Source organism: Aythya marila (genome assembly GCF_965140915.1).
Source record: "Aythya marila genome assembly, chromosome: 1".
In the NCBI taxonomy this organism is placed as follows: Eukaryota; Metazoa; Chordata; class Aves; order Anseriformes; family Anatidae; genus Aythya; species Aythya marila.
In genome coordinates, this window is record NC_139042.1 from 137,759,953 (window position 1) to 137,774,587 (window position 14,635).

Sequence of the window (14,635 nt, forward strand, 5' to 3'; positions counted from 1 at the left end):
GAGGAAAAGAGCAGATCAGTGCTAAATTGGAATGTTACTATTAGTTATTTTTGTATCTGAATGAATAAGTGTTCATGCAGAAGTGGTATAGGTGATACTGAACTGTAAACTTAAAAGTGGCCACTGTGAAGATAGCTTATCAGAGAAATGGAAAACATTTTATACCTAGTCTGGCAAGAGACCTTAACATTCCTCTACATATAATTTTACTATTTCCAGAAGAATTAGTCCCCACAGACAAATTTTTTGAGTTTGCACATGTAGAAATTTATTGGATTATGCTTTCAAAATACTGAAAATTTCATGTTTCAGCACTTTGGAAAATTTCACCCATGTCATATCAGTTTCCTATAAATTAAGAGTATTTATGAATGTATATGCTCAGTATTTGTAGATATGCTATGGTCAAGCACAGGGTTAAGTCTAAGACGATCATGGAGAATAAGCAATAGTTAGTTTGTAGGTGATGCCAGCTGACTAATTATTAAAATATACAAATATTTGCACAAATTATGAAAATTATTTTTTAAAAAGCTTTTAAATATTTATCTTTTTTTCTTTTGTTCTGAGCAAATATATCCTAGCTGTTGTAATACAAGTAAAATTGAGGAGCAGAATAAGATAACACAGGTCTTTCAGGCTAGGCTATTTTTGGTTATTTTAGAGAATTTTTTCTTACATTGTTTTTAGTCTTTAATTAGTTTTATTTTGGGTCCTTACATAGCTAGAAGCAACAGTTGTGTGTTTCATTGGGATGCTGGGAAATTCCCTTTTCCAAAAGATATAAAGCTCACTTATCTAACCCTGCAGGGCTTTAATTTATCAAACTTTATGATAATGAATATATATATATAAACATTTCATTGTGTGTATGTACAGAAGCTGTGGCTTGCAACAGAACCTTGCCCAAGCCAAGCCTTCTGCAATAATATCAGAATTTTTTTTTGAGGTTTCTGTCTCCTATATGAACCTCTAAGAAGATTAATTAGTGTGTATGGAGGAAAGTATGTTACTGAAATTGAATTGGTATATCTATTGTTACACCTTTTAGAATGCATGAGAAAGTTCTTCAGAGTGTTTTCTGCAGAATTAAATAAAGTCAATATTTGAAAGGGTCATAAAGGGGCTGTAGAGTCAAAAGGCAAAGGTCCTACTAGGTTGTGTAAAGCAGTGTATTAAATCTCCTGCTCTCTGGCTCTGCACAGGCAGAGAAAGTCAACAAAGCAGCAATAATGACTGGAGGTTCAGAAAAAAAATGTAATGTAAAGAAAAATTGAACGAATTTTTGGTGAACAGTTCACAGAGAAAAACTTAGGCAGCTCATCTAGATATGCATATAAAAGACTGCTATAAAGACAACGGGAATAATTTCTTCTCTTATGTCTGTGGTGGACAGGACTAAAAGTAACAGGCCAAATGGTAGGGAGGAGAGTTTAAACTGGATACTGGAAAAAATCTTAGCAATATTAAAAGCAGTTTGCTTGTGATGGTTATAGGCTACAAGAAGAGAATGGAGACAACTCAGTCAGGGATAATTTGGTCAGTCCTGTCTTGGGCTACAGGATAGATTATATTTCCCCCCTGAAGCCTCTTACAGGATTATTTTCAATTGATGTTGTGAATGTTTTGGTGTGCAACCCCCTGCCAATTTCATTATAATAGGCTTTATGTTTAGTTGGTCCCAGGGTAGTGAAAGTGACCTATGGGAAGGGGTTCACCTTTTATGACCTATTTTTAGTATGCCAGAGCTATGCAGACATTCTTGCACAGGTATATTACATTTTCTTTACTGAAGGTTCAGTATACTTTAAGATGGCACAGAATGGGATTAATAAATGTGCTTATTCAGCACAAAAACAGGACATGAAGCCAGATAAGACGTTTTCTTAACAATATATACATATATTATTTTTTGTTAAATTGTAGTCAGGTATTTTATAGCTACAACACAGTGTTCCTGTGCATCTAACCATATGCAAATTGTTCCATTGACTTCACTGGTAGTCCTCTAAACTTCAGCTGATTTAAGCTTTGTGATACAACTGTGTAAATACAACTCCATGATTTTTTTTTTTTTTTTTGGTTTTGCTAATGCTCAGTACTTTGACAGTAACATGCACTTTTTTAGATGTCTATGGGACATGAATACTGTCCCTGCAGTGTGAGACATTGTTGTACTGGCCCAAGTGAGACTCATAGTTACAAGTTTCCTTGATCTGGGATGACATTAAAAGCATAAAAGAGAAACATTACCTTTTTGGTTTACTGAATGGAAAATATCCAATGGAATTTCTTCAGGAAACATAACTGAAATAACTAGTTTTGTTAATTAGCATCTAGAATTGAAAAATAAGGGTATTTGACTTCAACTAAGGAAAGAAAAAATATATATTTTTGGCTTGTATTATGAGAACAAGAATAGATCCTAAGAGATACTAAGACCTCTATCTTCCCTGACTTTTTTTTTTTTTTTTTTTTTTTTTTGTGTGTGAGAATTTCTTTCTGGTATCATGTCTTAACAGAGTCCCACATATTTTCAGATCAAAAGTTATGAGTGTAGATAGCCTGCAATCCAGACTATAAAGAGGTTCTTGATTCACAGGTTCCCTGGGAGTGTCCAGATCTGCATGTTAGAGTGTTTTAAATGCAATCAATAATAGGAAATGCATGACTTCTGGATCAAGATGAGACACTGTTCAAATACCCAGAATGACTTTGTTTGCATCACACTTGCTAAATTCTGTGGAGTTACAGGCAAGATGTAAAGGCCCAATTCTGTCTATAAGCACACAACTTTTTTGCCTTGTTTGAAAGCTGCACTGGGTCTATCTATGTGGTATTTTCCAGCCTGGCAGGAGACTGCTTGGGCACTTCTCTGAGCCACCATGGAGCTTCCATGAGCTCAGCTGGGAGACAAGTGATATTAGCTTTGGCACAGTAAAGTTAGCTCCAGCTCAACATTGACCACATTCTGGTCACTGACTGCTTCTGGTCTGGGCAGCTCAGAGAGCAAGCAGACCGAGCTGGCAGTTGGTCAAGGCACATGCAATCCTGGCTCTTTTCATCATGCTAAATGTCATGCCAGCAGTCCCACCATGTTAAGCTAGGGCACCAGAAATAGAAAAAAAAATAAAATCTCAGATGCTTAAAAATGTGGCTAACTAGATCTGATGGCTGCTATGAGAAGACATAGAAAATGAACAGATGGTTTCATAGTCTGAATAATAGTTTACTGAGGTGTAACTAAAATATAGGGTAGATTTGTGTACAAGCTTACTCTTTAAATCTCATCCTCCTTCACCTGAGAAGATTTCCTCAAAGGGGAAAAGATTTAAGTTCTGTAAGAAAGTAGTTGTTCATTGTGTGGTTTCTTTATTGTCTGTTGGCATGAATCAGAGCCAAGTTTCCTCAGGTTTGCTGGGCAGCCAACAACTATGCCGTTGTGCTTTCACCAGTCAAGGAGGATTTTCATAACCCTTGGTGTGCTAGATATCTATGTGTGAAATCCACTTTTAATCTGTCTCTATAAACATGCTAATATATCTCAAGCTAGTCCTTAGGGAATTAATGCCTGAGGTAATGTCTGGATTTGATGCTCCTCCCCTTCATTTCTGCCTGCTTCCTCTTTCACACAAAAGCTTGGCTCAGCAGTGAGTCTAGTCCCTCATCCTTGTGAGATTTTTTTTATTATTATTATTTATTTTCAAACAAATTGCCATTTCTTTTTTTGCTTGCGCACAATGAATACCACCAATGCACCTACAGAAGGACCTGATATAAATTTTTCTAAAGTGATCTTGTGGCCCCATGGCATTTCTACCAGAGCAGAAAAAGCCTTTGGGGTGCCTCATAAAATTCTACTGTGTTAAGTAGTAGTACTGTCCTTAGCCTGCCTGATGTCTCAGCTGATTTTAAAATGTTTCATATCCATAAAAGGGTTAATCTGCTCTCTGAAAACAGCAAAAATATGCTGATTAACATCCAGGTGTGAAATATTTGGCAGCGGTAATCACAGTGAGAAAATGGAGCAAAATTTACCATCTTAGTCTAAGGCACCTCAAAAGCAGCACTTGGTAAATACTGTTTTATGAAAAGTCTGCTCTGAGGACAGTAGTACAGTTGGTTTGATGCTACCAACTCTGTGTTGAATCCTGTGACGAATAAGGAAAACCAGATTGTCTCATCCACATATCTTACTCCAGCTGAAATACAATTGTTGTTGTTGTTGTTGTTGTTGTTGTTGTTGTTGTGTGAGTGTCTTTTTGAACTCAAAGGCAAGCATATGGACAGCTGAATATTACGTTTTACTTTCAGCTGATAAGGAAGGAAGGAAGGAAGGAAGAAAAAGGAAGGAAGGAAGGAAGGAAGGAAGGAAGGAAGGAAGGAAGGAAGGAAGGAAGGAAGGAAGGAAGGAAGGAAGGAAGGAAGGAAGGAAGGAAGGAAGGAAAAGGAAGGAAGGAAGGAAGGAAGGAAGGAAGGAAGGAAGGAAGGAAGGAAGGAAGGAAGGAAGGAAGGAAGGAAGGAAGGAAGGAAGGAAGGAAGGAAGGAAGGAAAAGGAAGGAAGGAAGGAAGGAAGGAAGGAAGGAAGGAAGGAAGGAAGGAAGGAAGGAAGGAAGGAAGGAAGGAAGGAAGGAAGAAAAAGGAAGGAAGGAAGGAAGGAAGAAAAAGGAAGGAAGGAAGGAAGGAAGAAAAAGGAAGGAAGGAAGGAAGAAAAAGGAAGGAAGGAAGGAAGGAAGGAAGGAAGGAAGGAAGGAAGGAAGGAAGGAAGGAAGGAAGGAAGGAAGGAAGGAAGGAAGGAAGGAAGGAAGGAAGGAAGGAAGAAAGAAAGAAAGAAAGAAAGAAAGAAAGAAAGAAAGAAAGAAAGAAAGAAAGAAAGAAAGAAAGAAAGAAAGAAAGAAAGAAAGAAAGAAAGAAAGAAAGAAAGAAGGATTTCTAAGTAATTATGGTTATTTTGTACCACATACTTCCTTTTTTTTGGCCAATATGCAGGTGGTATCACTTTGTTACATCACCCAACTTGCAAGCTTGGCTCTTTAATTACTGCTGTACCTGCACAAGCATCAAGCACTGTAAATCTACAAGGTGGTGACTGATATTTGGGCACATTGTTCTAATTAAGTGTTCGCTCTTCAAGTAGGGAGAGGTTAAATCATTTCTAATGAATCTAGTCAGTCCTTCTGTCGTAACAAACAGTGCCCAGTCTTGCACACTTATGTTGTAATACCTTATCATCACCCTCTCATTAAAGTATGAAAATCACAGAACGTAGAAAGGTATATCGGGCTTCTGTTGTGTAACTCAACACTGACAAGCAGAAGAAGTGCATTTCATCACCATTCCTTAGGGAGGGCAGCAGAGAGGAGCTGCTATTGAGATAGTTGACTATGGGCCGTCTCTCTAGACATAAAGTCTCCTCTGTTGTACATCAGGTAGACTATAGAAGTTTAACCCTCTCAACGAATAAGTGAATGTTAGAATTGTAAGCAACAAAGTGTAGGGTGTAGGAACAAACAGTTATCTGTTTCTGTTATTCACAATAAAATGCCTCGAGACTGAAATATGAGTCACAGAGAGGCTGAAATTTACTTTAGCAGTAAAAATACAGCAAAGATGCTTACTAGACATCTTCAAGTTCTCTGAAGTAGTTTTTCCTGCTTGACAAAGGTTAGGAAAGCTGCAAGTTTTCTGAAGTGTACATCTGAAAAGGATGATACTTCAAGAGTTGCCATGCACAAAGAAATAGCATTTGAAGCTGATGAAGGATCTAACTTTTTCTCCTCGAAGTCTGTAGAATTCCCCATTGATTTGAGTGGAAGCAGAATTTGGCCCTAACTACTAAAGCAATATAGAGACATTTAGGAACCACAAGATCACTTGGTGTAAGACACTCTTTATTATAATAATTATTGTATTGCTTAATGGCCACTGAATAATATTGTCTCTTACAAAATGTGTTTTTCTTTGGAAATGTTTATATTGTTATCCAGAAAGAGGACTGAAACAAAGATATGTCCCACATTGGTAGAGATTCTTAGACGAAGAAGTACTTTATTGTGCAGCGTCAGGGTATAAAACTGAGCATAACTGCATGCATTACAAAAAACAATATGCACATTAAATGTAAATTTAATCATACATTAGTGAAATATATTTAATATAGCCACTTCAATCACACACTGTTTCAAATAAGAAATAAAATAAAATAACTTTAGTTTCAACTATAAGCACACAGGATATTTCTTTAAAGTTAAACAAAAATCTTCAGAATGGAAATTGTTGAACTTGAACTCCCTAGTTGCAGCCCTACAATGGCTGCATAAATAGAGTCCTTGACACTTCCATATTGGGTGGTGACCTACAACACAAAAAGCAAGATTTTACATAGTCAACATAGTATGAGACTGGCCTAAGATCAAAGTACTAACCTATTCCACTTTGCAAGAAACTGACTTCAACTAAAAAAGAAGTTTTCATAGAAGGAACTTTCATGGAACATCTGACTTTGCCTTGGTGGCAATTTCTTCAGTTCAGATGACGTTAATTTATTTGAGGAATTACTTATTGTAATTCATTTAAGAATTTAGCAACTGCTGAGCGAGATAAATCCGTGAATTCCTGAGGATGCAGGTGTTATATAGGGAAGGTTGTTAAAATATGTCTTGGCTGAATTTACAGATACATGGTGGGCTTTCTTAAAAGCTCCAATAAGATGTCTTAATAACAAGAATAGTAGTAATCTGAATTGCTGAGTATGCAGCAGTCCCTTTCACTATATGCTATATTCTAACTCAACTGAGAATTAAAATATTCAGTATGTTTTAAGAAATTTCCTTTGTCTGTATAATTTAAGCAGTGGGCATTCCCATTGGTAGGTATGAAGTTTGATGCAGTCTCACCCCTAACCTGTGATATTAGAGCTGAGAAGGGGGGGCAGGAGGGGTAGCTCCCTTACTGTTTGAATTTGAGAGTCACATGTAAACTAGGATCTTTAGAGTACAGAAGCTCCTAGAGTGCAGAGTGCTCTAGGTCTTTTGAAATTCACTGGAGGAATGGCAGAAGTGGATGTACCTGCCATTAGTGGTTGTTCACTTTGAAAAGAAATACCTGCCAGGCTTGGAGTATTTCTAGAGACCATCTACTCTCAGGGGAAATAAACTGATTTTGAGAAAACACAGTATTCATTAAATATATAAGTAAATAAAAAGTAAACAAAATTAGGGGTGTAATTGCACGATTAAAAATACATGTAAAATATTTATGTTTACCACTTTACCCTCAAATGAGAAGTAAAGTTAATAAATATTTATGTTCTTTATGACCAAGAAGCAAGAAGCATCCTCTGGGTTGATTATTATTATCTAGCAAATATATAAGATGCTACCCACCTTGTGGTATGTTGGATGCCTAACAGAAACATCTCTCTTCTGTTATACATAGTTAGAGCTTGCAAAAAGGCATATCCAAAAGAATCACACTGCCAATACATCCAAATACTGTATGTCAATGTGTAGTGCTGTCAATCATGTTTTCTGAGGTGGCAATGGCAATGAGAAGCAAATCTTTTTCTCCAGTTTCATTAAAGTAATAAAAAAGTCCATGAGGGGGCAAACATTTTTTTCAAAACAGGAGGAGTTCTGGTGGAGGAAGCATGAAGCTATGGCATGAATAGTGTAACTAACCAGCTTCCCAATCTCGTGACAGAGGAGGAGGTTGTATGAAGAAGGCTTACGGAAACTTGGTAGAGGGAGGGAGAAGAAGGAGAGAAAAGTAAAGACTCTAGAGATTAGGTAGAATCAAGTTATCAGGACATGACAGAACGGCAGAGGCAAACCCACTAGCACATACATGGTGCAAACTCCTTTCTTGAGCAGAACCACATCCATTAAGGCATACAGAGATTCTGCTAGTAGGATAGAGGAGATCTAAAGCACTCAGACTTCCAGTATTTGCTTGGATTTGACAGGTTTACTGCTATCCTCATGCAGATTATAGAGAGATGATAAACAGGTCACTATGATCCGACTGGTGTTTTCCATGCTGATATCCAATGGATTGATGTCCAGTTAGCCTTGAAAATTCCACAGGTCTACTCAGATGTCAATAGACAGAATTTGAGGACCAAGCTACACTACATATTAATGTCAGGGTTGTCACGTTAAGTTCACAAACCCAAAACAACTGTGTATTGGCAGACATCCAGGTACCTCTAACCGCAGAATTGAAAACTTGATATTGAGTGTGGGGGCTGGATTGTTTTGGAAAATAGAGTGGATTCTTGAGGTGAAAAAATGCCATGTACAAGGTGAGATAACATGCTGCAGTTGAGAAGCACAGACTGCTGAGATGCAGAGACTGTGACTAAGATGCAATATGGGCATCATTAGAATATAGACAGAATAATCTGGGGAGCTTTCTGACGTACACCAAATAGGAAATTTTTAAGGCTGCAGCAGGGATGAGCATACTGTACTATGTGGTCTTGCCTGAGGCTCACTGGAGGACAGAGGCCACCGGAGCCAGGCTGCAAACATTTATGAAGGCAATTCTAGCAGATTAGGTCAGACACTGCCACTGTATTCAGGTCAGAAATCAAAAATCATGCTGATAAATCAGATAGTTCAGAGAGTAGCCAAGAGAATGATGAACAATAAATAGAAAAGAGCTCACATTGCTCAGTGTAACAAAGAGAATGATAGAGACTTGTTAGCAGGTTACACACATCTGTATGAAGAGCAGAAATGTGCTAATAGAGAGAACTTGCTCCTTAAGATAGCATTTTCAATTGAGGAAGATTAATATGAATTAATATTAGAATTTAAGCCTGAATTTTAGAAACAGTATATCGGAGATTTATGGGATGGAGTGGTATAAATCATCTGATAACAATAAGTCAGATCTCCTTAACTTAAAAAGAGAGAGAGTGATGAATATTGTTATCTCACTCCTCATTTCACTTGACTATTTGAAATACAAAGATGATAAGATTTCTGTTCTTATCTGCCTATGAACTTCAATATGAAGTACAATCTGCTTGCTAAACTTGTCTGAAGATTTACATTCTTATTAACTTCACATAAGTATTGCCACTAACAGGAAGAGAATGCTTTTCCAGATATATTTCCTTCAGTACATCCTCTGTAGGAAATTTAAGACTACTCCAAAAAATGTAAAATTTATAGAAGTCTGATTATTTTACAGTATGAAACTGAAAGCTACATTTCAGTAAAGTAAGTCAGTTGTTCTGGGAATGGGACTGTTGCAGTTATGTATCTTGAAAAGCTCTAGTAGCATTGGTCTGCTCTAACAACTATTAGGTTTTACAGTGTTGATGGGTATTATTTGTCAGTAAATAAAATAGAGACTTATGCCACCATGTCTGCTAATCTGATTGTAACTTGAAATTTTTGATTAGTCAGAATTATTTCAAAAGGTTTACATTCTGTAACAGTGAAGGATTAAACCCCTAGATGACACAAGATACTTCATTCTATCAGAGTAATGTTTATTAATCTTAAGAAGTGCCCAAACAGAATTAGGATATATTTTCTTCCCATATCTTTTTCATAGAACAATGATAGGTGACATGAAATATTTTGAAATATTGTCTGTATTGTATTACTCTTTTGAAGAAAATTTAACCATATAATTGTATTCTTTATCAAGTTTGGTTTTTGTTTGTTTGTTTGTTTGTTTGTTTTTGTCTTGTTTGGAAGGCCCTTATAGCTGCCATCCTTCTACCTCTTCTGTAGTGACGTATCAAGAGCACTTGACTGTCTGCATAGATCTGATTGCAGGACAGGGATCTTGATTCAGCTACTTGTATTTACATTTTTAATCAAATGAAAGTTTATTATATCACATTCCAGATTTTTCAAATTCCCCTCAAGTGTAAGACTAGTTAATAGGTATATCATCTTATTGTCAGTTCAGACAGGTTAGTTATAATATTTTCCACAGAACAAATTTTTATAGGCAGAAGCAAAGAAATATTTTTTTACTATTTCTTTAAAACTTCAGAGGAATTATCATCTGGGACATAATAACAAACAAATACTACTTTTCCTCAAGAGAATCTAAACTGCTTATGCTGGCACACAAAATCAAGTCTTATGACTGTTACCGCTTGTATTGTCACATATGGAGAAGATTATATATGGTATAGTATATAGGACTGTATTGTATATTACAATTGTCCTCTGTGCGCCTAAAGCAGAAGAAAGAACAATAGCCTTTGCAAGAAGTTAACCTGTGCCAGTTGGTCCATCGATCTTTCAACCCATGTATCTCTTGTTCCACTACAGTAAGTATAATTACTGGACTGAATTGTAACTGGTATAGATGACAGTTATTACAGACTGAGTTTAATATACAGAAAAAAACACACAGATGAAAAGAAATGACAAAGTAATTAAACCAAAGAAGTACGCAAAAAAAATACTACAGTCTTTTCTCTTTGACCTGATTCTGATTCAGATTGCCTCCCTAAGTGAGACTATACTTGTCCCAAATAAACAAAATTCATGCAATAACCATGTAGAAGAAAAATCTACCTCAACTGAAGAAAACTGATGAAAGCTATTTCAATGAATAAATAATGTCTCAATTATACCTATTAGCATGAAAGGAGAAAGCAAATTGATAGACAGTTTTAAAAATAATCTTTTCACCTTAAATTATTTTGTTATTATTTTAGCAGGAAAAATAAGCAGTACCTTCACAAAAGAGGAACTAGCTTTGAGGTTTTATGTACAGCTAAATGCAGTTAAACAATTAAATTAGTCTTATAAGACTTCTGATAGTGTATTGTAAAATCTTGGGTGGCAATGTAATTTGGATCAATATCTATTGTTTAATAAGTAGAAAGAAAACCTAGTGGTTCTTCATCCATTGAGGGTCCTCTTTGGCTTTATCACAATAAACGTAATAAGTTCTTTATAGGTACTAATACATTCCCTGAAAACTAGTAGCTTTGTTATGTATTACTAGTATGTTAAGCAAGGGTATTTTGGATCTCTGTTTTCTACAAAATACAGTTTAATAAGCAACATTGCAGAATTATGAATTTAGCTACCTTGACCTCTCTGTTCTGTCCATCTTCCTACTATTTTTCTATCTTCCTGTCCAATCTTTATTCATTCAGGCAATCTGAAAGAGCCATAGATGTGGAACAAAGAGACTTGAAAATGGCTATGTGGTCAGGATTTCTAGCCAGAAGTGTCTGACATGCCAGGCGAACAAAACCAATATCCAGTGTCAGAGCTGATGTTGCATCACAAGTCATTGGAGAAGATATTTAATGTGTTTTGTCATTGTATTTTCTATTGGAAGAGTGGAATTTACTGTCGTATCTTCATGCATGCAAACACACACAAAATTATGTTTTGTTTTGTTTTATTTTATTTTATTTTATTTTATTTTATTTTATTTTATTTTATTTTATTTTATTTTATTTTATTTTATTTTATTATCCTAATATTTTATTATCCTAATATTTCTATCATTCACAGTATGATTGAAAATTTCCTGGAAGGATAAATCTGGACTTAGGGAGGTGCCTTTTGTGGGTTCCAAAAATGTCAGTTTACATTTGGTTGATTTATAATTGTGGAACAGGCATTTTTCAGCCCACAGTTTGAATAGTATAGGAGGTTTGGGTTTTTTCTTCATGAGGGGACTGGAAACATGTCAAAACCCTTCTGTGCTACTTTCAGTAGCACTGAGCATGCCCTATTGTGGTGTTTCAGATCACCATGTTAGCAGAGTCCAAACTCTGTGGCTACAGGAAAAATGACCCTTCCATTTCCTTCTGTGCAAATCCACTGCATAGTGCTGACAAGTATGCAGCAGTAGAGATGTCACTGAGTTTCCATCTTGGTGTGTGAGCATAAGAGTGACGAGAGAAGTAGGCTGTGTTGGCACTTAGGTTCAGAAACCTCTTAAGATATTAATGGTGTTGCCTCCCTATCTCACCCCAATGAGTTGAAAGCAAGAATGAGAATTTCACAGATGTATCTTCAGAGAAAACAAAACAAAACAAACAAAAATCTTTTGCTGTGGTACCTTGCCCAGAGAGAAAAGAACAGCTGTTTGAAGGTGCTGAGAAGTATGGAATGGTAGAAATAGTCCCAGAAGAGACAGCTTGGTAGGGAAGGTGTTCAGAAGCACATAATAAATTGTGAAGCCAGGTAATAAATATTATTTAATGCATGGTTCTGCATTTTATCTTATTATTCTAAGCTTATTGTGAGGATAAGACCATCCATATATTTATGCAAATGCTATATATAATATTTACATAAACATGTAAAATATTTCTGTAAATAGGACTGTATTTATACATAAGTATCTTGCTGTGTTTTGAAATACTCTTGATTTTTTTTTTCCTTTTTTTTTTTTTTTTTTTTTTTTTTTCCCTTTTTGGTATTATTAGTATAAAGACAACAATGGAACGAATAAATGTTCCTCAGCACTGGAATAGCTTTGTCTTTGGCTGTTTACAACTTTTGCACACTTGTATAAACCAGCTGGTATCAAGTTAAAAAGGAAATCATATCAATGACTGGGAAAATCAAAACAGATGCTCATTACATTTGTCTAAGATAAAATTAACTGAACCTGTCATATTTTTAGGCAATTCTTCTAACATCTGCAGAACAAAGCAAATACACTTAATTCACTACAGACTTTAGTTTATAGGTCAGATATGACCTCTCAGAGCCATTCTGTTTGTGTTTAAAAAGCTTAGAGTAAGTTTAAAAACAAAAAAGCTGGAAATGTTTATTTTTGTGGTCTGAGATAATCATCCTTCCTGAGTTTCGGTTATTCTAATTTAACGTTTACACTTGGATGGAATAACCAGACTCGGCACAAATAATTCATATGCAGCTGGATGGGGGAAAGAGAATTCATGCACAGAGTTAATGAATTTAACTGTTACCTTTTGAGATTGAAGAGGAACCTCTGTCTTAAACAGATTTGTCTCACAAGAAAGATGTGCCTATGTGGCTCCAGCTCACAGAAAGCATCTGTTGTCATCACTGTACAGTTTGGTTTGATTGTAGGAATCAATTTCTCTGCTGTGCAAGAGAAAGATATACTGGAAGGACTGTAACAAGGACTGTTAGTTATTTTTCATGTCTCAGCTTCCTGAGCAATAGAATAGCTCAAGTGTTTCTTATTAGATGTTAATCTAATGTTAATGTTTATATTAAATGTTTCTGTCTTATCTCTAACCACTCCCTCCCATCCCTCTACCAAATTTGGGGTGGTTGAGTTCACACAGAGGACTAAAAAACACTGAGATGAAACAACAAAAGGTGAAACCTTGACTTCAAAGAGGCTTTCAGTACATCTACAGAACCTTTGTTACTAAACTGCAAAAGAATTGGCTGGATATATGGATTGCAAGGCAGGTAAAAATCTACCTGGACTGTTATGCATGGAGGTCAGTGGTGAGAGATTTCAAGATCAAGGGGTGACTGGTTACTGGGGCTGATACTGTTTCACATCTTCATCAGCAACCAGGTTAATACCATGGATTGTGTCCTCAGAAAGTCCAAACTGGAGGAGTAGGTAACATGTTGGAGGGGAGGGCTGCCACTCCGCACCATGTTAACAGGCTGGAGCGGCCAGTGTGTGGGAATCTGATGAAGCCCAAAAAAGGCAACTGCAGAAACTTACACATAGGGTAGGATTACTCTATGTCTCAGTACAGGCTAGGGATTCACTAACTAGGAAACTGCTTGGCAGAAAAGGCCTGGGGATGTCCCAGTGGTGAGTAAGTTGAACCACAGTCAGCACAGTGTCCTTGTGATGATGGTTGAACCAAATGTCCTTGTTTCAGTTAGGATAGAGTTAATTTTCCTCCTACTAGCTGATAGGGTGCTATGTTTTGGATTAGGATGAGGAGAGTGCTGATAACATGCTGATGTTTCAATTGTTGCAGAGCAGTGTTTACACCAAGCCAAGGACATTTCAGCTTCTCACTCTGTCCTGCCAGCGGGCAGGCTGGGGGTGCAGCAGGTGCTGGGAGGGGACAGACCCAGGTAAGCTGACACAAACTGGCCAAAGGGGTATTCCATACCATCTGATGTCATGCTAAACAATATATAGGGGTGGTTAGCTGGGGGGGGGGGGGGGCAGCTGCTCGGGGATAGGCTGGGCATTGGTTAGCGGGTGGTGAGCAATTGCATTGTGCATCACTTGTTTGTACACATTATTATTATTATTATTTTCCTGCCTTAATAAACTGTCTTTATCTCTACTCACAGGCTTCACTTTCCCGTTTCTCTCCCCCATCCCAGAAAGGGAGGGGGGAGGGTGAGCGAACGGCTGTGTGGTGTTTAGCTGCCGACTGGGTTAAACCACAACACCAAAGAAATACAGGGCTATATTGCCAAGAGTGTATTGGCCAGTAAATCAATAGAAGTGATTCCTCCTATCTACCTTGCACTTATGAGGCTGCTTGTGCAGTACTGTGTCCTGTTATGTGCCTCCCATGCAAGAAAGATGTTGGCATACTGGATTGAGTCCATGCAGCACGTCATGTGTAAGAGACACCATGCAAGCTGAATATGTTCACCTTGTAGAAGAAGAAAAGTGGGAGGATCTTGTTGCCTTTAACTACCCAAAAGGA